General features: G+C 50.7%; 1 long non-coding RNA gene across 1 annotated transcript; it reads left to right on the top strand.

The window, feature by feature from the left end:
- Window positions 1–1,770: 1,770 nt before the first annotated feature.
- On the top strand, window positions 1,771–3,234 carry LOC116782557. The gene is made up of 3 exons (XR_004355260.1): window positions 1,771–1,853; window positions 2,392–2,489; window positions 2,952–3,234. It is a non-coding gene; the product is annotated as an uncharacterized LOC116782557 (long non-coding RNA).
- The last annotated feature ends 20,890 nt before the right edge of the window (window positions 3,235–24,124 follow it).

Consider the following 24,124-nt stretch of genomic DNA (forward strand, 5'->3'; position numbering starts at 1 on the left):
ATTAGGATAAATGGCACAGAGGAGTCTGTATCCAAGAGCTGAGTGGGTATGTGGGTGTAATATCCAAAATCCTTCAGGTGTGTTCTTAAATACATCCTCTTCCATTCCCTGCACCTTTCTGATTAGTGACAACAAAGTGGCAGGGTTGTCTCCCTTTTTATTCTCTGCTTTTTCAGGAGGAGGTGGGAGGAGAAGCAAGGGAACAAACCCTTCTGCAGAAGGAAAGAAGCAGCAAGGGGTATGCAGAGACAATGCTTCTCCTGTCAAGGGCATGTGCTGTCTGGTCATGGTAGAGTCATGATTCCTTCTGGTAAGAGGCAGGGGAGGGGATCCTGGGAGGGATGGCTGGAGACACTGTCCCTGGGTAGCAGGGGAAATGCCTGTGAATGGGGATGCACAGGGGCCAGGAGGGGTGAGGACCTGGAGGGAAGCTGGGGTCTGGAGATGGAGCTAGTCTCAGAAGCACAGAACAGCCCAGGTTGGAAGAGTCCTTGAAAGATCATCTGGTTCAACATTTCGTGGGAAAGAGAGAGTAAATGAGATTATCTAGCACCCTGTCCAGTCACGTCTAGGAAACTTCCAGTGATGAGGGATCCACTACATCCCTGGAGAGGTTGTTCCAGTGATTGACTGCTCTCACCGTAAAAAATGTATTTATTATATCAAAAATGAAATCTCACCTTGTGCAACTTGTACCACTGCCCCTGTCCTCTCCATGTGGCTCCTTGTGAAGAGAGAACCTCTGTCTAATTTGGAGCAACCCTTTAGGTACTGGAAAACTGTGATGAAGTCCCCTCCTGAGCCCTTTTCAGGGGGAAAAGATCTAATTACTTCTTGTTTTCCTCATATGATAGGATCTCCAGCACTTTGATCATCTTTGTGGCCCTCCTTTGGTCCCTTTCCAGTCTGTTCATGTCTTTTTTTTGAATCATGGGTACCAGAACTGGGTACAGCATGGCTGGATGTGGCCTGATAAGCACTGAGCAGAGTGGCATGATCACATTTCTATTTTTGCTAGCAGTGTCCCTGTGGATGCAGCCCCTGATCCGATTTGCCTTTGTCACTGCAGCGGGGCACTGCCAGCCTGTCCATCGGGACCCCCTGCTCCTTGAGTCCCTCCGTGCAGCCAAAGTCAGGAGAGCCCCAGGGAGCAGATGGTTTGTCTGCTGGGTCTGTGTTACTGTGGGGGCACTGCTCAGCTTGGCTGCCTGCCACACTGCAGGGCCTGCACATCCCCACAGGGAGAGGGGAGCCAGCCCAGGCAGCAGGGGTTGCTTGCACGCTGAGGGAGGACAAAGCCATTGCAGTGTGGGTCAGGAAGTCTGTGATGCAACAGGAACCCCAAGGTGCTGTGACGTGTCACCTCCCACCCCTGCGGAGAAGCAGCTTCTCCTTTCTGGTGGGAAGTGCTGAGGCCTGGGGCTGGGGGAGGCCAACAACACCCACACTGTGGCTCCTGCCTTGCAGATCTGCTGCCTGCCACGGCAGGCTCTGTGAGTACACATCTTCCAGGCAAGGTTCTGTCCAGCTGGCAGGAGCATTTGGAAAGCATTTTCCTTGATTCTTGTAAAACGCCAATTTTTCTTTTCTTTTCAAAATCTTCCCCATCTCTGAGTTGCATCCCGAGTCTCCTTATAAAGCCATCACTTTCCTGCCTGCCTGGCCATTTCTTAGCTTTTCGTGCATCCTGGGAGTGAGCTGAACACGAGCCTTCCTGTTTCCCTTGCTGCAACTCAGCACCCTTTCAGCCACAGGCGAACCTGTGAGTGTCTCGTCAACTTTTTGCTACTCTTGATAAAAACCCTGAGCCCCTTTGGAAATCTGGCAGCTACGTGAGCTGCAGACTCAGCAAGGTGAGCAACATCTGGCAATAGATACATTTGGCCAGAAAGACAACCTGGAAAATGAGAAGGGCCACGTAGTGCTGTGGGAACACTTGCACGTCCCACAGCATCTGGCAGGTTGTGGTTGAATGTGAAGCTATCCTTCTCCTCTCCTGCAAGACGGAGGGGAAGCAGAGCCCACTGGGCATCTATTGCCTGATGGAAACGACGTTTGGACTCTGCAGCTAGATTTTTTTTATTTTTTTTAAGGACTGTTGTGAAAGCAGTTGCTCAAAGAATCTCACAGCTCTTTTTTTGGACAACACAGACTAAGCTCTTGATGCTCTTCACTGGACAACATTTTTCCCAGTCTTAGAAGATGAAAATGGGTTTAAGCATGCAGGAGCCTAGAGGTGTAAAAGCACTGATTTTCCAAGTAACCCACACTGAGAGGTCTGCCTAAATATTTGAGCACTGAGTCACCTGTACTTAAAAGAGAGCAATTAAGGAAACTAAATATGTTCTTGAAGGGCTGAATAATTCCTTCACATCTGTTTCCACTACAAAGATGGCTCTGGAGGGGCTTACGCAGATCTTGCCCTTTTCTGGACCAAGAGAAAATAGCATCAGAGACTGAGAGAGGAGCAGCTGGGACAACCAGACTGTGTAAGTCTCATTAAGCTTCCAGGTCATGATGGTTTACAGACAAGAGGTCTTCGGGAAGATGGGGATGAAAGGACCACAGCTCTGAAAGAAATATTTCTCTCATTGAAGAAAAAAGAGCCCCCCCCCCAAAAAAAAAATTGGGAAAAAAAAAAAAAAGGAAAAACTAAAAAGAAAAAGCAGTGTCTGATAAGGATGGAGAATGTCTTACTCACATTTTTAACAGCTCTTGGGATGATGTGGAGAATTACAGGCCTGTTTGACATGCATGCAAATGAATGCAGTGCCTAGCAAATTAGAATTGGCCATGAAGCTTAGACGGGTAACACTGCTCAGATGTGCAACCTGCAGAGATTCTGCAAAAGGAGCCCACATCTCCCGAATTCTTGCAAGTCTTTGAAGAAACCAGTGAATTAGCTGAAAAGGAAGACCTCTCTAACATAATTTATTTACCTTTTTTGGCAGGCTTTGTGCGAGTTCACGTTCAAGACGTGGCTGCAGGCATCCGGCTAACAGTGGAGGAAGTGGCTTGTCTCTGTGGCTCTGACACCCACTAGGATGTGGGTGAGCAGGTGGTCAGCAGTGGCGTGGGATGAGGTGCCAGTGACGTGCCTTGATCTGCCACGGTAACCTCTGGGGACAGGGAGAAACGTGCTGAAGCTGCAGTGAGGCTCAAGGAGGAGGAGAGGCAGGTGGAAGACCTGAAGGAGGAAGCAAGGGATTCAGTTGGAGGGCAGAAAGAAAAGGAGCTGACAGGAAGGGGCACCTGTGCCAGGGATGGTACCATAAAGAGGTATTGAGGGGTGAAAGTCGTTGTCTCCTCAGCATTGTTTATGTCCCTGATGCTGAAGATCTGGGTGTGTGGGACACAAGCAGGCTGGCAGCAGGGACAAAGCTGTTTTGTCAGGCAACTTCAGGGGTCTATCTTAGACCAGTCCCAGAGGAAATGCTGAAGGAAATTCAGAATAGGAGATGATCCAGAAAATCAGTATGTGGGGAGAAGAGAGTACCCCCTTCTTGGTAACATCTGAGTCGATACCTCCAGGCATAGAGGATTGGGCTCTTGCTGAGCCACCGAAGCACATCTGATCAATAACTCAAAGTCCCGACTTGCACATTAGCAGAGTCAATTATCAGCTCTGCCCTCTGCTTCCTTGATTATTATTTCAGCATGTAGCAGCTGCTTCACAAGCGTTATGGCCCATCACACTCTGAAGGGACTGAGTTAAATGCAGATTATTGACCGATGAGGCCATAAGAATGTACTATAAAATATACAGCCATGTTCACCCATAAATCCCCAACCAGAGTGCTTTTCAAAGCAATTTCTCCTATGGTGGGACTCTGGGTCACTGTCAAGGCCATGAAAAATGTTTTTTCCTCCTTATTCCTGCCGTCTCCTCTGTGGTGGTGGTGTCTCTCTTGGAACTGCATCTGCACATGAACGTGTGGTTCTGCCTCTCTCGAGCTGCTCATTGGGGCCCCTGGGCTTCAGCAGGGACACTTGGGGCGTGGGTGATTCTGCATGTGGGCAAGGTGAACTGTAGTTAATGTTTCTGATCTGGCCCCAGGTTTTCTGCCGCTGCTGAGTTTCCCAAGTTGCTTCAAGTTCCTCAGTTTTGGCTGAGGTTGTGGGCTTACATTTTGCAGCAGCCTGAATCCTGGCTAGCACAAGCAGGTTAGATCATGAGTTGTTTGAACACCAGGTAATGACAGCTTTGCCTGCTCTGCCAGTCTGATATGCTGCTGGCCATCAGCCACGTGCTTCATGGAGACAGGCAAAAGTGTCAGGGTTGTTTTGGTTTGCAAATCGCCTCAGCTTCAGGATACAAATCTCTTTCAAGGAAAAGAGCGCGTGTCCTTATGGTTATGAACTGGGAGTGCTGTGTGTCTATACTGAAAACCTCTCTCCACTGAAGATGCTGGCAGCTGGGCCAGCAGCTCATTAGCTTAGTGATGTCCTTTGTCCAAAACCTTTAGAGCAGCCTGGGCTCATCCTGGACAGGTTGATAGTCATTGCAAGCATAGCACACACTCTGACAGCTCCCATCCCACTTCTGATCTAGCAGCTAGGCATAGGAGAACATCACTCGTTTTGACCACTGCCCCCAGGCTGAGGCTCACTGTTTTACCCCAGGCGGTAAAGTTTCGTGCCCTTGAAGCTAGATCCCTGCTGCTGGCAGCCTGCTGAGGCTTCCTTACTGCTTCTAAGGGTTTCTTGATCTGCTTCTCCCCAGGGTGCTCCCCTTCCAAGGACAGGAGAGGATTTCACGTGCTTTGAGCTGGAGAGATAGCTAATTTAGGGCTTGACGCATTACGGAAGTTTTGGGGTTTTTAGTATAGTTTGGACATGACTCTAGGATGGTTTCTTTCCTAAGCTTTCCCAAGTGCAGCATCCTGGCCACAGGTCTGATTGCAAGCGTTTTAAAAAACCTTTCACTGTTGGAGCCACTTGGAGATCCTTGGGGTCAGGCACTTGTGAGTTCCCAGGGAGGCCTGAATCTGCCAGCCTGGTGCCAGCAGACCTAGGGGGGTTCTGCTGATCACAGCTCTTGGGATCTGGTGCTGAGCCCCGGGTACTGCAGCCTCTTCAATTCACACAGAGAAAAGCATAAAGAGGTGTTCCTTGTTATTGCAGGGGCAGCACAGAAACTCTGTGGATGTTTCTTGGGGGCGAAGAATAAACTGCCTGTTGTTTTCTACACTGGTATTTACTGCTGTGAGAGCTGCCTGGCCTTCAAAAAGGACTGTGCTGGCTCGTTGATTGTGCTGGGAAGCAGAGATGGTCAGAGGAGTAACAAGAGTTGCTTCACATAAGCAACATAAGAGAAAGGGACGAGCTGGTCCCTGAGTAACAGTGCTGTGGGAGTCTGGGCAGGGTGGCCAGGGACCAGGGAAGTGGGAGCCGTATTCTCAGCCTTGCTCCCCATCTTTGGGAGGGTGTTCTGGTCTCAGCACTGCCTATGTTCAGACCTGTTCTTTTAACTTTCACGGGGGAAGGAGGTGAATGTCGTGGGGGAGGCTGACAAGGCTGATAGAGTCATGCTGAGTGTTTGTGTCTTGCCCCAGCTACCTCTAAAGGAGTCAAAACAGTTGTGCTGCTTGGTCCATGTCCTGTCCCTTGTCCCACCCGTGTTTTCCCCCTCTGTAAACTGTCCCAGGAAGGACTGTGCACAGCAGCCCAGGGCAGGGCCACCGAGGGGCAGCTGGTGGAGCGCTTGCAATAGGATCACATCACGTCTTTGAGAGCTGTGAACTCCCTGGTGTTTATATTCTTTAGCTCCCTTTTCATCTCATTTTGTGTTCCTGGGGCTGTTTGTCTGTTAACACACATGCTTGCCCTCAGCTGTGTCATGCACATTTACTTTCACTGCCAGGGTGAATCTCTCATACCATCCCTGCATAAACTCCTCTCCTTTCCCTTCCCTTCCATGCCCTGCATACATTTGAAACACCTTTGTTTAAACATCCTGGATAAAGAGGTTTCCTAGTGATGGAATTGTCTCCATATCAAGGACATGACCGCAGCAGGGCTGAACTCATCAAGGAGGAACACAAACTTTTGAAGACTGTCCAGGAAAGGATCACTGTGAAGTGACCTCTATCCCTTCAAAGGCCCAAGGTATGGGGGAAAGCCAGTGAGCTACTGATTATTTTTTTTTCCTTGCCTTTCATTGTTGTAGAAGTCTAGCCAGCTTAGAGACTCGTAATTGCCTCACGTAACCCACCTGGAGACCCAAACAGTGTCTCCAGCGCGTTACATATGCACTGATGTTCATTGCTGCATCTGCCTGCTCTGGAAATGTCAGGCTGCACGTGGTGAGAGTCCTGGGGTGTGATGTGAGACCTCCACACCAAGTGCCAGCAACCGAAACCGCAGGACACCAGCACGAGTTGACCACGTGACACTTCCAGTCCTGCGGCAATGTTCAGAAGGGCTTCCTTTCACTTCCCTTAACACCTTCTGCATCCTCACAGTCAGGCTCACGTGCTACACCCGTAGCTGTCGCCCAGTTGACGTTGATGGGTGCATGCCAGACCCACACTGTTTTATACAGTGATCTTCAGGTTGAATCCTCTCACAGCTCCCTGGTCACCTTGGATGTGTTCTTCCCTTCAGCCTGGGGCAGTCACCTGAATACCAACATGAATTGAATCCGGTTATGTTGGCTCCTTCAGGGATGCAGGTTAGGCTCCCATAACCCTAACTGTGTCCTTTGATGTCTGAGGCATGTGAAAATACTTCAGGTTTTGGAGAGGAAGAGGCTGGCAGGGAATACAAATGAGGTTTGCTAAACCACAGAGGCAGCAAACAGGGAATTGTTATTCTCTCAACCCTGCAACGTGGCCACTGTGTGACACTCACTGAAACTCCTACACCTCCTTGGAAAAAAGCTGCAGGAGGAAGTAGGTCTTCTTCATGCAGCAGGTCCTGGATACCTGGCCTTCTCTGACCCCCAGGGAGGCAGGCAGCCCCAGCAGGCTCAGGCAGGGTGAGAGGCATTTGAGGACAACAGGCTCAGGACTGGGATATTCAAAGGGATGGGAAGTGCCCTCTCACAGCCCTAATTGTGAGAGGATGGGAGCTGTGGGAAAACAGTAGGGACAGACCCTCGGAGTGGTCGACTCTGTGTACTCTTTCTCATGGCCACAGTGGGGGATCAGGCTAGACAGCCCACCAGTGTGACCTGCACAGGCGTTTCCTAGGAATCTAATCCCAAGAATTAAAACCTTGAGAGAAATCTCCCTCTCTCTGAAGAAAACCGAGGATTTGGAAGCTGAGAGGTAATACAGGCAGAGGGAATTATCAGGAGGTTAAACATGTGAAATCACACCGGTGTCCTCAATCTTTCTGCTCCCGATTTCTCCGCTGTGGCAACGTTTAAGATTGAGCGTGTCCTGCTGGGTGATGCCTCATCTTTTCCCACTGCAAAACAGAGGCCATGGTTTGTGGTCAAGGGCCCCACTGGTGGCAGTGACCCAGAGAGAAATGAACAAGCTGAAGCCTCTGATTAAAAACGCCCCCGTGGGGAGGGAGGACTTGCTTAACCGTGCCCTGGAGAGCCGTAACTGCCTGGTGGCAGCTGAGCAAAGGCCAACGTGGCAACGGGGGTCTCAATCCTCTCTCTGCTTACCCACATTTGTGGAAATAGAGGATATAAGTCAGGGAGACCTTAATATAGCTGAGACTGCAACCCTCTCAATCAAATTTCATTGCATCTTGAAGAAAGGGCAGTGAGAACGCATCCGTGGAGGTGGGCGAAACATTCTCTCAGGCCTCCTTACTGACAAAACCAGCCTGGAAATAAAACCTCACCTGGAGTGAGGCTTCACCCAGGGCTGCTTTTGAGGCTGGCAGCTGCAGGGTGGCTGCTGACACCGCCCAGCCATGCTGGGGTGGCACTGCCTGCCTGCTGCCAGACAGGCTGGTGACTCCACTGGCACAAGAATGTACGCAGGCTGCAGCTGCCAAGCCCTCGATCAGATGTGTCAGCCAGGAGGTGCTGGAGGGGAAGGAGAAACTCCCTCCGTGGAGCAGAGAGCCCCAGCAGTCAGAGGCACCATTGGCCCAGCCTCAGCAGAGAGACATGGTTGTTTATAAAGCATGGCTGAAGCACATGCAATCCCCAAATAAGCAGGAAAGACTTACGGATGCTCATGCCTGCAGATTGCAAGGCAGGGGAGAGGTAAGGCAGCCACATCTGGAGATCAAGGCTGGAGTGGCTGGTGACACAGAGTTGAGTTGCCTGGTGGAGGAGAGGGTTGGGATGGTGCTGCTTGGATTGTGTACAGGGAGGAGAGTGGGGCACGGCTCCCACGTGTGTGAGAGGGCTGGGGCTGTGTGCTCCCTGGCATTCCAGCAGCAGCAGCAGCAGCTTGGTTGTCAGACTGGGGAAGGTCTTCAGCATGCAAAGCTAGCTGGTCCAGCTGCCAGGCTAGGGAAAATCCCTCAGAGTAGAGAGCAGGGTTCGGTGATGAAATTCCCTGCATGAGCCTCTGGGCTGGAGGGGAAGGTGAGGGCACTTGCCAGGAAAAGCAAAGCTGGGCTGACAGACAACTCCCATGTCTGGGCTCCAGCACTAGGTCCCCTCCTGGAGCATTGGGCTGTTGGTCTGAGCCCTGTTTTCCAGGGGGGCTCTGCTTGCTCAGCTCTCCCAGGCTCCAGGAGGCGTGCCTGGAACAGTGGTGTCATGGTTTTAATAACACGTGGGTGAGCTCAGCTGCTAGGCGTAGATGAGGAACGGGTGGGCTCTCTGCTCTGTAATTTAAAAGCTGATTTTTGTTTAGCTGTGACTGCATCACCACCGTCTGGGAGCACCAAAGCCCATGGGGATGCTTCTAGCTCAGCAGTTCTCTGTCCTTGCTTTGTAGTTCCATGGGGACACCTGTCCTGATCTTTGGGTCTGAGGCATGTGAGTCGCCCATCTGCTGACAGTCCTGCTGAAGTAGTGCTGGCTATTGAGTTATCCCCTCTGGCTGACCCTGAAACAGCCCTGTGTGGCTTCCCAGGCAGCTGGTCCTTGAGGTGATGCAGCCTCCTGCATCTTCATCATCCTCTGGCTTTCCTGCTCACAGAGAGGTTTGGGAGAGCATCACTGCTGTGGGAGCCCCAGGGCGTGTATGGAAAGCCTGGGGAGCCCTGTGGTCAGAAGGAAGGGCCTGTTGTCCCCGTGCCTGAACAAAGGGGAAAGTCCCCAAACCTCCTGAACTGCCACAGCAGTGAAACTCTTCCCCTCCTTGCTCTTGTGCTCCTCTGCCAGCATTCGACATGGAAATGGTCCCGATTTATTCTGGAATAATAGGATGAAATGGTGCAAAGGAAAATTTTACACTGAGGATCGAGATAAATTGCCCAGAGCAAAGTCAGCCAAGAAGAGGGAGGGGGGAACTCCATTGCTCTGGTCACTCTGAGGACCAAATATCGCAGTGGAAAGTAAAAATGCTGAAAGCGAGGAGATGCTGGCCAAGGAGCTTTGACTGAACTAAAAGGGGCAGATGCTGACCTTCTCACAGCCTCCGGGGATTTGCTAGCGGTTAATTCAGGGCTTCCCAAAATCTCGCATCGCTCCTTGCCCGCGCCACCCCAGGCTGCCAGGCAGCAGAGGCAGGCGGCGGCTCCCGGTGGAGCCGGGCCCGGCTCCCGGAGGGTTTTTGGCAGTCTGGCACCATCTGCTGGGGTTTCCCGGGACACGGAGCGGGCTGCGGGAGGCGGCAGCGCCCCGGGACAGGAGCGCGCTGGGGCAGCGGCGGCTCCCGGGGCAGCTCCGCGCTGGCTCTGCCGGGGGGATGGAGACGCCGGAATCACTGATCGGAAAAAGACCGATACGGTCACCGAGTCCAGCCGCTAATCCGCGCCCCCGAGTGCCACATCCCCACGCCTTCTGAACACCTCCAGCCAGGGCGATCCGGGATTCCCGGGACAGCCCATTCCGACGCCTGTGCGCCCTTCCAGGGAAAAGGTGTGATGGGTGCGGCGTTGGCCTTGCACAGACACCTTACCTGGGGCTTGGGTTTTTGCCTGGCTTTCTCCATAGCAGGAATTCACCTGTGTAAACCAGGCTTTTCCCTTCCACTTGGGTAAGTATTTTTAGTCTTCCTGACTCTCTCACTAAAGCTCCCCCCGTACAACTTGAGGCCGTTTCCTCTTGTCCTATTGCTTGTTACTTCACTCTCTCCTCCTCCTCCCGGTCACTGCTTTGCAGTCAGTGTGTCCTCAGTAGCACGGTGCCAAAGGTCCCATCTTTACAGACCCAGGGCCAGCTTCCAGCTCAGGTCACCCTGGTGGCCCACCACGGGTTCACCTGGTTTAGCCAAGGGGCCACACACAGACCCTTGGCTTTGGAGAAGGTGTCTCCCTTTTCTTGGGCCTGGCAAGGTCAGCTTTCTTACTGCTGAGTTTCCCTCACATCCCTTCCCTTTCTCCTGTCCCTCCTTGCCCAAAGGTGGTGGTCACTCCTGTTCCAGTACCTGGTTTGCTGCCCAAGTGCTCTTGATCTGTGCTCCAAGCAATGGAAAGGCATCCCAGGGCTGCTGGGATGGGGAGAGTCCTAGGATGGATGGAGGTGCCCTGACACAACTGTTTCCTCTTCCAGATGGGCCCCTGCTGGGGGGTGCCTGCTGGGCCTTGCATTGCTCCCTCAGAGAGGGCCGGGAAGGAGCAGCAGGAAGGCAAGCACACCTTGAGGAACACATCTCTGCCTGGGTGATCTGGAGAAGCCACCAGCGTCTCTGCTGCCTTTACCGTGAGGTAGCTGGGCAGCAAGAGCAGCTCCTGGTTGCAGCTACACTGCCTGCCTCTTTCCAATTTTGTCCAAAGATGCTGGATGAAGCTGTGCCCCAGACAAGCCTCTGCCCCACACAAGCCTGTGCCCCACAGGTGCCTTTGCCCCACAGAAGCTGTAGACAAGAGATGTCCTGGATTCACATGCACTTGTCCTTACTGGGGGCTCCAGCGGAGGAGGAGGGAGAGAGAGAGGGAGATGGAGAAAGGCAGAAGTCTGCCTCCAGCAAGAGAGTCTGCACAAATGGACTGGCTTATAAATGAATTTATAAGTTAAAATTGGCCTATAATGAGAGAGTTACTGAGAAAAAAAGGACTGTGCACTGCAAACCACTGAGGAATCAGAGATCTCGGTACATTACGCAAAGCCAGAGGGGAAATGCTGGGTCCTGTGAGCAAAGGCATCACAGAGTGCTCCGAGCAGTGACAGGCAAGTTAAGGCCAGTTTTCTTGCCTACCCTGGAGTCCTTCACTGGCCCTGGGTGCCTTCCCCAAAATGCATTCCCCTCTGATAAAATCGTAAGAGCACCAGGCTCTTGAAACTGCTGCTAAATGCCATCATTAAAAACGGTTTTATTTCAAGGCAACTTTTACTAGTAATGGTTCTTGAGTTAGTTCTCCAGAGGAATATGGTTGGTTTAAGTTTGTGGTTTGTTTGTTTTTTTTTTTTTTCTAAAAATAAAGCAGTCTCCCAAGCCCACTGCTGTGGTTGGGCTTTGTGCTTACAGGCTTCTGTAGACAGCTTGCTTAATGAATGAAGATGTGAGGGAAGAAGAGCTTTTCAATGAGGAGGCTGAGTGCTTCCCAGGGCTGGAACAGTAAACAAGACGTAAGCAGTGATTGAAAAATATGACATCCTCCCTAATATATATGCAGGATCAATCTCACCTTTTGAATTCTTTGAAATCAGAGGAGAAGTTGGTGTCCCTCCATGTACGTAACCCATGGGTTATCTGATTAGGAAGCGTGCAAAGATTTGGGCTTGTCTGAGTTACGTGCAGCCAGTATGTGTGAATAAAGTTCAGCCTATGATTTCCTTCTCCCAACAGCCGTCTGACCCCCAAGGCTGTCCAGAAACCTCTTGCCAGATTTCATCCTCCCCCAGCAGCTGACCTTCACCTCAGTGCTGCCTTTCTGAGGTGCAGGGAATAAGCATTTCTCTCCTTCGAGTCTGTAATGATGCCAGGTCCATCCCCAGCTTTGCACATTTAGGTGTTCACACTGCCTTGTCACTGGCTGTGTCTCACTCCAGTGCCTACAACCAGGGGCAGGAGGGATGGAGACCAAGCAAGCTCACCAGGAGGGCCTGTTTTCCCCTCATGCCTCCCCAGTGCCTCATTCCATGGTAAATCTGCTCTTTTCATGAGGGAAAGCCATGCTTTTCTTGAAAGCTTAGAAAGCCTGGCCCCTTCCTAGCCAGGTGTGCCACTGTCATGCCTGGTGACCTGCTCTCCTTGCCTGTACAAAGCTGCCTCTCCTTGCAGGGCTGCTGCCTCTGGGAAGATTCTGCCTTTCCCACAGTCTGACCTGGCATTTCTCTTCCTGTGTTGGGAATGTATTAGCATATTTTCTCTCCTTACTGTCACATGCAGCTATAAAATGTGCTCTCACACAACTGGCCCGGGAGTTTCCAGAGACTACTAATAGAAAGAGAAAAACAGCATCTATATAAAGAAAATCAGCCTCAATATTCATCTGGCATTGCTCAAAGCCGAAGGGCTTCGAACCTCCTCTGCAACAGGGAGGTCTTAGGCAGGGGGAAGAAACACCAAGCAAGGAATAAGAGCCAGGAGGCCTTGCTACAGCCTTTGTGCAAGTGGCAGCCCATGAAGACCCAGGGCAGGTCCTACGTGCAAGAGATGCTGAGTGTTTCTACTCCCTGAACTCCCCAGTGCTCGCTGGCACCACTCTTGTCCCTCCAGAGCATCAGGCTCTCAGGGCAGCAGCAAACCTCTTGGGATGTCTGCTGGGTACCATTTTCCTGGGGAGTACACAGTATAGACAGACATCAGCTTTCTGGAGTCATTTTTAAACGAGTTCTCCCATCAGAAATGGTTCTCCGACTCATGCAGAGTGAAAGGGGACCGGGAGGATGTTGGTGTGCATTGACCCAAAAATGCACATCAAAGAGGATGTATTTGGTATCAGCCAGAAACCCAACAGAAATGTCTTTGTGGACACAAATCTCCTGTGGATAGAAGTGAACAACTAAGTTTCTCTGGCTATTACCTCTCCTGGGAATATCTGAGATAACACTGAGGCATGATTTTTTCCTTTTACTTTAAAGTGCAGCACGTCTGTGTTTTCTGCTGAGGTCAATTAGAGCTATGGGAGATCAGAGGCTGATGAAAAATGAGTGTCTCGCTATTGTCTTGCCTCCCGAAGTAGTGATTTTTTGTTTTCTGGGTTGTAGTAAAGCACTTACTGGGGAGTCATGTGAAGAACTCTTGTCTCCTCCTGCCTCTTCCTCAGGGCAAGGAGGCAAGATCCCCTCCTGAAGGAAGACAAAAGGGTGGCAGCTGTTTGGATGGCCACCTTCCCTCCATTCCATCCCCTGTGTAGCAGCATGTCCTAGAGGGCATGATCCTGTGCTGATGTGACTCTGCTCTTGGACATTCAGCTGGGCGTGTTTCTGATCTGCCTCCTGCGCTGGGGTACAGCAGCACCTGGAAAAGCACAGTCCTCCCTTCCAGACACCAAGGACTAAGCAATGCTTGTCTCTCAGCTTACGCTGCATCCTCCTGCTCCCTGTGCCAAGGTTGCTGCATTTTTGTCACTGGGGGAGAGCCAGGCAGCTGTTTGCTGTATGACAGTGCCTGGCTGACATCCCAAAGTGTTTTGCTGCTTTCTCATCCTCTACTGACAGACAGATGAGTGGGATTATTTGGCTGAAGGAGGTTTTTCCCAGCACCAGCCTCTCTGGTGGCAGCCTTAGTAAGAGGTCATCCACTTGGCAGTGAAAGGAAGGCACCGCCTTCCCTAGCACTGATATATCCGACAGGGCAGTCTCTGGGCTGGGATCAACCTCCAGAATTACACCAAAATTGGAGAGACCCCTGGACTGATGTCAGCTTGGGAGCTGCCACCTTTCTGCTCGAGGAGACATGTGGAGAAGCCTATGCATCCAGGGGCAGCTGGAACCCAGAACTTCTGGGGCATCTGGGAGAGGTAGGTCCCTGCTGCCGTGCTCTGGCTCTGCCTGGGGTAAGAAAGGAAGGATCACTCAAACCCTGGTGCAAAAGGGGTCCCGAACACAACAGAGTCAACTGTGGAGGAACTTAACACTCACAAAACATTTCTGAGAAATTCCTCTGTTTGGTACCATACAAAGAAAAAGTTTGGAGGTCTGGCTTTGGCTAGAGCCATGTATGGAAATCTAGAGCTGCGGCTGCTGCTGTTAAACCTAAGAGACAGGAGAGAATGTCTGTGTGGTTTGGGAGCATTTTAGGCAGGGTTCATTCTATTCTGTCTACAAGTGTAGTAACTGTGGTATCTGCAGGCACGGAAGGAGGACAAAGCCCTTTTCCTGCACGTACAGCACTGGCAGGGACCGTGCTCCTCACTGCTGGCCCCATGAAATGTGCCCTTGGGGGAAAGGGGCCCCTGCAAGTCAAGAAAGAGCTGATAACATCAGTGGTGCGTGGTGGGGGTCCTGGTAGGACACCCCGCTGCTGCATGGGGTGCCTGTAGGATCTGACTGTGCCCATGAGCTGCCTTGTGCCACCTCAGCCTCAAGGCACTGGGGATGGGGGGTGGGAGGGGGGCTGCACGGCTCCAGAGCTTGGCATCTCCCTCCTACTTTTGCTTGCAGTGGTTGGAAGACGATATCAGGCATGTGACAAGTTGATCCAAATGGCCACAGACTGGACAGGTTGCAACATGTGTTTTTAATGCTTCACAAATCCTCCCCTTTGCTGTGCTGTAGCCACAGCTGCCTGACAGGCTTCCCTTCTGCAGTTCCACGGAGACTTGCCTGTCTTGTGTTCACCCAAAGAGCCCAAAACACGTGACCAGAAGAAGCAGAACAGAGTGTTTTTGCTCTCAAATGCGAGTGAAAAGCAGTAACACTATTAGCAGTAGGCAGACTTTCTGTGGCTTAGTTCCCCCTTGTAACCCTCCAGCTGATGAATGAGGTGAGTCTCCAGTGAGGAACGCTGGAGGTTGGACACCAGCTTCACCCTGGTGCAGCCTGCTCCTCTGCAGCCTTTCCCTAGTACCACTGCTCCATAGCTGGCACGCAGAAATGGCCATAAGAATGGATAAGATGTGTTGTTTCTCCGCTTGGAGCAAGAGGCAGGGCCATTTTCGGGGAACACACGGCACAGTCTGTCACACGTGGCTCTCTGGCTGTGCTGTGTTAGCCACGTGTCAGCCTGGTTGGCCCCTGAATGACTGGAAAGGCAGTACTTGGTGTTTGCATCTGAGGTAAAAGCAGAAGAGGGAAAACCCCAGCTCTCATGAAATACTGACTGCTCAAGGATAGGTAGGTAGGGCAAATGAATCTCTACCTCACCCGTGGGTGCTGGGTGTGGCAGTGCCCACAAGTGAGGCAGCCAATCAACATAAATGGATCTAATCAATAGATGAGATGGCATGTGGGCTTGTAGTCTGATAGGGAGGTGAAGTACATGTTTGTTAGTGGTTTAAAAGCTGTGCCAGAGGAAGTTTGGGCTGGGTATTGGGAAGCGTTTATTTAGAAAGAGGGCAGTCAAAACCTGAATAGTCTTCTTAGAGTGATGGTTGATGCCCCAACCCTGTCAGTGTTTAAGAGGCATGTAGACAATGCCCTTAATAACATGCTTTAACCTTTGATGAGCCCTGAAGTGGTCAGGCAGTTGGATTAGATGGTCATTGTATGTCCCTTACAACTGAAATATTCTATTCTAATGTGCTCATGCACAGAGAGAGAGCAGTGGCTCCCTCCTGGTAGAAGGCACACACCTGCAGTGGTCATGGAGGGCTCCCTGTGTGTCTGATAATTAAAATAGCACCTCTGAGCTGGTAAAAGGGCTTGCTCATTGGTCATCCCCAAGGCCTCCACCCCTCTCACACCACCTGAGCTGGAGCTGGTGCAGAAGCAGGGCTGTGACAAGGTAAGTTGTGTGGGTGATGCTACCTTTACATGCTGTTAAAGGTTCAGATGCTGGAGAGGAAACTTGGAGACAGGGATAGGAAACCCTGCCCTGGACTAATGACAAACCAGCCTCAAAGCAGCTCCCAATTCAGGGACTACCTTCCCTGCCAAACCACAGCAGGGAACATCCCCCTGGGAAATGAGTCTGTGTGGTGGGAAAGGGGTATTTGCCAACTGGAGGTTACCCTTTGGTAGAGACAGAGAACAAAAGCTTTGGGGAAGAGATGGATGAAGCTAAAGGGTGGCAGAGCTGCTGGCACTGCTTTTGGCTTGCTGGTGTTGGAGCTCCTCCTCTCCCAGTTCTGTTGATAGGCACTGTGGTTGCCAAGTGCTTGCTGTGGGTGCCTGGAGAGGTGCCTTGCTCACTCCTGCGGGTCTGGAGTGGGGAGGAAGGTGCTTGAAGGAGAGAAAGAAAGCTTTAGCTGGTCAAGTTGGTCTGCCCTTAAAACAGAGAGGTACTCTTTGAATACCACAGAACAGGTGTCAGCAGGGTGAGGATGGGAAAAGGACTTTTATTACATTTGTCACTCAGGTTTTATAATTATTTCTTACTGCCCTGCATCTCAGGCAAATCATGGGATGCTCTAAGCAGGGCAACCAGTGTACTGCCTACCCTCCTTGTGCTAGGGGGGTTGCCTGTCAGCCTCAGCTACTTCTCATCCTTCTTCTGTTGCTATTTTTTTCCCCCACCTCTATTCTTTTGAAGGAGACTAGAATTAAAAGTAGGGTTTATCACAGCCTGCTTTTTGGGAATGGTAGATTTGTAGGGACAGGATTCCCTATGTTGTAAAAGGTAAATAGCGAAAAAAGAGGCTTTAGTTCTTCCCAGCTGTTGGCAGGGTGAGCTCTAGGAGAGCTGACAGCCTGGGGAGAGAAAGGTGTGGAGAGGAAGACATGGCTCCTGGAGGGAGGAACGGCCTCCTGTCTACTTTTGCATGGCTGTTATGCTAATGTAGAAGAGCAGCCCTCAGGCCTTGGAGTCCTAAATCTTGAGCTTGTTATTAAAACCTAATGCACACAGCTCTTCACAAAATAAGAGGATGCCTGTGCTGTGTTGTCAGGAATGAGTTTTGGAGGCTCCTGCAGTGCTGCTCCCAGGGGAGGGGTGTCTCTGCCCTTGTCATCTGCTGAGGCCCAGCAGAAAAACCCTCCAGCAGTGGGGGAAGGCTTTCTTGCAACAATCCTTATCCATGGGGACCAGGATTAAGCTACAGTACTCTGCAACTCATTTACCACACTCCACCAAACAGCCTTTGGTTGGTAATAATTTTCACTCACTGTAGCTTTGTGTTTGGAGAATTAATTGCTTTAATAAGGAGCTTAATTAGAAGTGCAAAAGTAGAATAAACAGCAGAAATGTTGGATAAGTGCTGAAGACCATTTCCATAAAGAGAGATGCTGCCCTCCCAGTAGGAAGGGGTGTTAGGGCAGGGGGATTGCACCTCTGTGCCCTGCAGCCTGGATTCACACCTTGCTGCTGCTTCTCCTAACAAAAGCCAGCCAGCAATGGCATTGTCTGGGGGCCTGTGATGAAGGGAACTCTGATTAGGTATTCCATTTGGGAACAATCTGCTTTTTGCTGTGGCAAAACAGCATTTCCAGGCTGCCAGCGGCTTTCCCAAGGCGTCTCCATGTACAGTCCCAAGGTTTTTAATGTCCTAGGATGTTAGGGCACCCTAACAAAAGGGTGCAGCCCTCCTGCTGCCAGAGAGTAGAGCCATACACCTTTGCCTTCCCCCTCACCTCCAGGCTGTTTGTGCAGCCTGGTCATTCCCTCTGGGAGGACGAACGTTTCTGACTCCAGCTGAGTTAAAGAGCTTCAAGAACAAATGAACTGCAAGGCAGAAATAGGCTATTTTCCCTCCAACCCCCAGAAGCAGCTATCAGCAAGGAAAAGAACCCCTCAATTTTCAGGGCAACTGAATCCATTTGCAAATGCATGTCAAGTTCGACAAATAGTTTGGGCTTAAATAATGGAGGGCGGGACTTTTTTTCAATCTAAATGTTTTATTCCCACAGTTCCTAAACAAAACATTTCACTTTTTCATTTTGAAAGAATGTTCTGCTTTGAAATATGATTAAAAAAAAAAAAAAAAAGAGGCATAAACCAAAACACAAGCCCTGAAAATGAATTAAATGTCACTGAATTTTTGCGTCAAAAGCAAGGATTTAGCCAACCCACAGTGTTTATTTTTTTCCATGGTAGGTGTCAGCAAGCAAACTGGAAAATCTGCATTTCTGGACAACCTGAAATTATTCTTCTTTTCCACTCGTAACAGAGAGCTCAGAAATCAATTTTCACAGGTTCATTTTCTGAGAAATCTCATTGCCTCTGTCAAAATGATCTCTCTACTCTTATTTGTACCCAAAACAGATGGATAAAGAAGATTCTTGAAGCAGGGATGCAATTCCTCTTCCTGTGTCAGTCAAGCCCATTGGCATCGCTCTGATCTAAATAAGATGGATGTTTGTCTCCCTCTTTCCCCCCAGGGCAGCTCATATTGCAGGTGGTGGTGGTCACAGGATCAGTGCCATCACCTTGTTCTTCCACGGCACCCGAACTTCCCATGGCCTTATTGTTAATTAAGCCTTGCAGTGATGCTGTGAGGTACACACAGCACACACCGTGACTGTGTTCCCCGCTGCCAAACTCCTCATCTGTCAATGTGCAGCTTTTTTTCTTGTTTTTTTTTTTTTTTTTCTCTCTCTCTCAGCCTCATTTTGCACTTGGGCTTTTCCAGCCATCGCTGCCTGGCTCCTTTCTGACTCTGTGGGCAAATTGGCTGATGGCATATCTATGCCATGCAGTCAGACAAATCACACTGGTGCAAACTATTTATGGTCCCCTAAGCACCGCTTGATTAACTTGCTTGGCTGGCACCGCGGGGCTGTCTTGCCAGCTGACAGAGGGAGCCGATGACACAAGGTACTTCCATTTGTTGTATCCCTCGCGAGCCTGGGGTAACCCTGGGGAGGACTGCCCGGGAAAAATCTCAGACAAAACCCAGGCACCAGTGAGCTGCCGTGCAGCTCTTGAGCCAGGGGCTGGCGTGTCCCAGCCTAAGCAGTAGCAGGGTGTTGGTTGGGCAGCCCAGGGTTTTGGCTGTAGCATGCAGACTGTTCCAGTGGGCTCAGTGTCAGCCAGTACCACCCTGCCGTAGAGCTCTGCTTTAAAGGGGAAGCAGCTTAGGAAACCCTTCCCTGATTTCAGAATGAGAAGTCCTCCCCCTTTCTCCATGTTTCCCTCAGAGGCTCCCCAGCCAGCTGTGAGGGCCTCATCCTTTGCTGTGAAGCACTCACTGCTCAGCCTGTAGGGGTGGGTGTCTGGTGTCCTGCACGCTGTACAAGTGCAGATGTCCTGCCCCACGCACGCGGCAGGGGAAGATGCAGCTCCATGTCCACTTCTCTTTGTTGCTGGCACATCCATCAGCCGCCAGAAGAGGCCCCCACATCTTGCCACCTTCTGACTGGTCGGTTTCGTGCTTGTTTCTCTGCCTGTCTGTGGTCCTCGCTGCTGCTCCCGGCGAGCATCCCTGCCCGTCTCTCACGGCGAGAGCCGGTGGCTGCAGCAGTCAGAGGAGTGAGACTGTGGGAATGCAAATGCAGCTGCCAAGAGATGGCGCAGAGGCACTGTCACTGGCGAGGCTGGGGACAAGCCGCGGGGCCTCCGCCGGCAGCACAGGGGCTGAGCTGTTCCGACGCGTGGGGCTCGGTTCTGCCTCTCATTCCTGCTCGGAGACACGGAGAAAGAGCTGAAGCTTTTGTGAAGCGCTCAGCAGTGCTTTGCGGCTGCCGTGGCTGCACAGCCTGGTCTGCTGCAGCATCCCACCCGTGCGGGCCATGAGAGGACTCACCTGGGCACCTGCCTACCCGTGCCTGGAACAGTGGGGAAGCACGTGCTCTGTTTCTCCATACATCCCAAACGTATTTGGGTACTCCCTGCATGTGTGTGTGGAGCAGGATGCTGGTGGAGGGGCAGGAAGAGTGGTTATCCCTCCATATTCCGTGCTCTTTGGCGCTTTCCAACCCTTGCAGGGAGATGCTGGAGTGGGGTCCAGGGACAGCAGACCCGCTGTGTAGGTCAGTGATGACAGGGCAGGGCTCTCCTTGCCTTTCTCTCCTCCAGCCTCAGAAACAAGGGATGTCTATGTCCTAAATTGCCCACTGATCGTGAGCCATGGCAGTGAATGCCCAAACCAGCTTCCTTTGTGGAGGTGAACCTCACACCAGCTCCGCCTGTACCTTCAAGGGGGAGGGCAGGGGCTGACACCAGCCAAAGTGCCCATCCACCTTCTAGGCTTGCATCAGCCACGCTGGTGTTCCTCCCTGATGGAGCAGACCAGCCAGCTGCTTTTTAAGCAGCTATCTGCACTACTGAGATGAACAGCAACATTTATGGAAATGTATACATTATTTAAGGTGAAGCCAGGGTCAGTGTGTACCTCGGAGGAGAATCTCAGCCAGAGCATGAAAAGGATTTTGTGTTGATTTCTGGAATCTTTAACTTTTCCTTAAGAGAGATGCTGGATTTGAAAGTGAATGTTCAAAAGGAGAAAGCGAGTCTTGGCATCTGGGGAAAACAAGCCCAGGGTTTGCAACACCAACTCATTCTGCATCCCTCAGAAAGCCACTGAGCTCTGGGGCTCTGCTCTCCTCTTCAGTAAGAGGTGATGTCAATACTGACCTAGGTGCAGGGGGAGAATGGTAGAGCAGGCAAATCTCTGGACTCTGTGAAGTAGACCACAATAGGCAATGTTATGGCAGTATCATTTCAAACACTAGAACAAGGAAATTATGTTGGAAAAACTGTTCTGAGCTCGTTCTTTGGATACAAGCCCTTACTGGCTTGTAAACAGGTTTTCACTCTGATTTGATGTTCCCCGTGTTTGAGTGACAGCATCTGGATGCACATTTGCCTGGTGAAAATCTACTACTTTGATTTTAGACATGGGTTTCACATTTTGGAGGCTATGGGTGCCTGTGGGATGGAGGGAGAGAAATGTGAGCTAGATCAGTGCAAAGAGGAAGGAGCCAAAAAACCAAGGCAGCTGTATTTGTTTCAAGGAAAATGGATGGAGGCTGCAGAAAGCAATCACTGTTAGGAGCAGGAGAGTGATGGTATCCAATCAGGAGACAAGGAAAGAGTTCATTTTGGAGCAGTAACTGGTGTTAGCTTCCCGTTAACAGTAATAATAACTATATCCTGGAGTGATTGCTGAGTTCATTTAGACCAGATACAATTATTGCTTTGTGTGCAACAAGCACCCTCAATTTGCTGTGCAATATTGAGCTGGAGTCAGCTCCCTTACAGGCTCCGGTTTCCAGAGGCTGGGCTGCTAACAAAGTGCCCTCTTGCTTTCACACGCCATCACTCACCGCACGTTCACACGCATCTATATTCTCTGATAAAATCAGGGTCTCTGCAGCTAAATGCCAGGCAGTATTTCCTTCAGAAAATTCTCTGGCTTCCTGGCAGCAGCCTGGGATCCCTCGTTGTGGAATTGGAGCGCTCTGTGCTTGGGGGAAAAGGCAGCCTCCTTGTCCAGTCCCCAGCTCCCCAGTTTGGGGCTGGGGGAGTTGGGCTCTGTTTTAACTGTGTTTTGGACGGAGAGTCTCGGAAAAGCGCGATGCAGGACACTCATCCACCACTGGGAATGCTCTCATTGCCCTTGGCAGCCTTGGTGTTGCTCCTGCCAGACTCAACAGAAGCCCTCGGGAGTAATAAGGCTGACGCACCCCAAGCTTAAATTTGGACAAGCTTTTTAATACCCAGATGAAGAGATTACAAGAATGACCTACTTGTTTGCATGTGGCGGATCTGTGAAATGAGCAGAAGGCTTTCCTCATTAGAAGAGGTCTGCAGGGTGGAGTTGCCCCAGCAGTGCCAGAGCTGCAGCCAAGCGCACAGATTAGATGGTGCCTCCAAGGAGTTCATGTGCTTCACGTGTTTGGAAATTCCCTAATTCTTAGACAAAGGGCTTTGTGCTGTGGGGCAGGGGTGGCTAATCCCAGCCTCCAAGGCCACCAGAGGTTTCCAAGAAGTTCAGGCTCATCTGCAAAGCCAGTGCTACCTTGCACAGCAGGTCAGGGAGGTACAGGCAGGGCAATGCCACGCTGTGTCCTACGAGCCTGAGTGGGTCTTGTGAGTTCCAAGGAATGCAAAGGTGTAATTTGGGATCCAACACTACTGCATCCTGGTTTTCCATATTGGCATTAATTAGAAGTGTTTTGGACACATGTGACATCCTCTCTTTTCTACTATACAACAACCTCCATGTGCCCCGACTCACACCCCCAGGATACTGAAGTTCTAGATGATTGAATCCCTGCCCATCACATGCTGCACTGGGAGATGGGAAAAGGCAAACTGGCACAAAGGTAGTTTCCTTAAGAGAAGAGTTTGTCCATTCTTCTGCTGGCTCAAAGCACAAAGACCTCAGGAGCACTATTACTTCCCAGGGAACTCATTCTCCTCTGGATTTCGTGGACTTTCTAAAATGGGACCCAATGAAGCAGCCAGAATGTATGTTATAAGTTGATGAATATGATAACTTGGGTTCTGTGTGTGATGATCAACTTTTCCCACAGCATGCCAGGCTGGGAGTTGCAGGAAAAGGGCTTTTGTGGCTCAGGTGATGGGAGAAGCTTATTCTCTGAGAGCCTTAAATATCCACAGCTTCTTTGATGAGTCAGAGGTGTGATTTCCTTCTACATTCACCATTTTGCTGGGGTGTTTCAAAATGCTGCTGCAGCACCTGTCAAACCTCTCATGGTCTTGTGACTTTAAGGAGGACAGAGACGTGCAGCTGGGGCCTGTCTGGAGACATAAGTGCTCAGCTTGGTGAGTCTCTTAGCAGAGAAGGAAGGCCAGAGTGAGCCCTTTGGGCTGTTAAACACCAAAAGCGTGCAAACATCTGCACCATTATACTGACAGACTTGGTCCTGGTGTGATCCAAGACACAACTGCTGTGCCATTGCCATTTGGGGCAGCCTGACCCCAAATTCCTCTATGCCTGCTGCCTGCCAGGACTCCAGGCTGACCTGTTGCTCTGACGCTGATGTGTGGGGAGACAGGACAGGCCTGCTGGGGCTTAGGTGGCACCTACAAGGGTTCCTCCACCCTTGCTGCTCCTCCTGCACCCCAGCTGAGCGAACCCAAAGCCATCCTGGCCAGCACTCAGCAGGCAGACAGATGGAACGGGCAACAACAGCAATCCAAGCGTCACACCAGTGCAGCTGCAGCCACCAAGTCCTTGGGCCAGCGACAAGGAGAAAAAGTGTGTTGTTATAAATCTACAACCTGCTCTTAATAGCTTTGGGCTACAGGCACATAGATTAAATTTCAGTCCTATATTTCACAGAAGTCACACGGTGGCATGTCAAGGTGCTATAAGTGAGCAGCCCTCTGATGTCAGGCAGGGGACTAACTAGAGCAATGAAATAAAGCATAACAACATGTAGACTGAAGAATGGGAGAGTTTCTCAGTGGTAAGATCAGGGTTGTAAAATAGCTTCTTGGGGAACTGATGGAAACTTCTCCAGGATTGGGTTATTTAAAAAAAAAAAAAAAAATAAAAAAAATGGACAAATGCTAGATGGGGTGCATTAGCCTAGTGGTGTGAAAATCATGGCAATTTTGTCAGAAGAAGGATGACAGAAGGGTATGCTATTCCATTTTCAACAACTTTGCTCTGAATGCTGGTTACTTTTCTTTGGAGACTTAGGAGGAAGGTTGTTTATTTGGTTGTCAATCCTGTAGAAAAAGAGATATTTTCATTCTGAAGTTTTTAGCTTGTGCACTTTCCTGTGGATTCAAGAGGGACCGGAGGAAGGTAACTTGCACCCCATTAGGGCAACCTCCCACAGCACAGGTTTAGACATGGTCTGTGCCAGTTGTACAAAAAGATGCTGTTGTGGTTGTCAAAATGCAGAGAATGGGAGGGGGAGACAGGCATATACTGGATACCCATCAGCTGTTGCACGGCACAAGGGTGAATACCACTTTGCTGGATGCTCCTCTGGCAGCTTCCTTTTGGGCTGCCCAGTTTCCTCCACGTCTTGATGTCCAGGAAAGCTGCAGCACAACAGCAAGGCTGTTTTCTGCAGCTGTGCACAGCTGCAGTGGTTAGGATTTCCCAGCCATGTTACCCTGTGAAACTGTCCCTGATCACATCAGCCTCACCCTTCCTACCCGTCCCTGTTTCTCAGACAGCCCCAGCATGG

The sequence above is a fragment of the Chiroxiphia lanceolata genome, chromosome 2, assembly GCF_009829145.1.
Source record: "Chiroxiphia lanceolata isolate bChiLan1 chromosome 2, bChiLan1.pri, whole genome shotgun sequence".
NCBI lineage: Eukaryota > Metazoa > Chordata > Aves > Passeriformes > Pipridae > Chiroxiphia > Chiroxiphia lanceolata.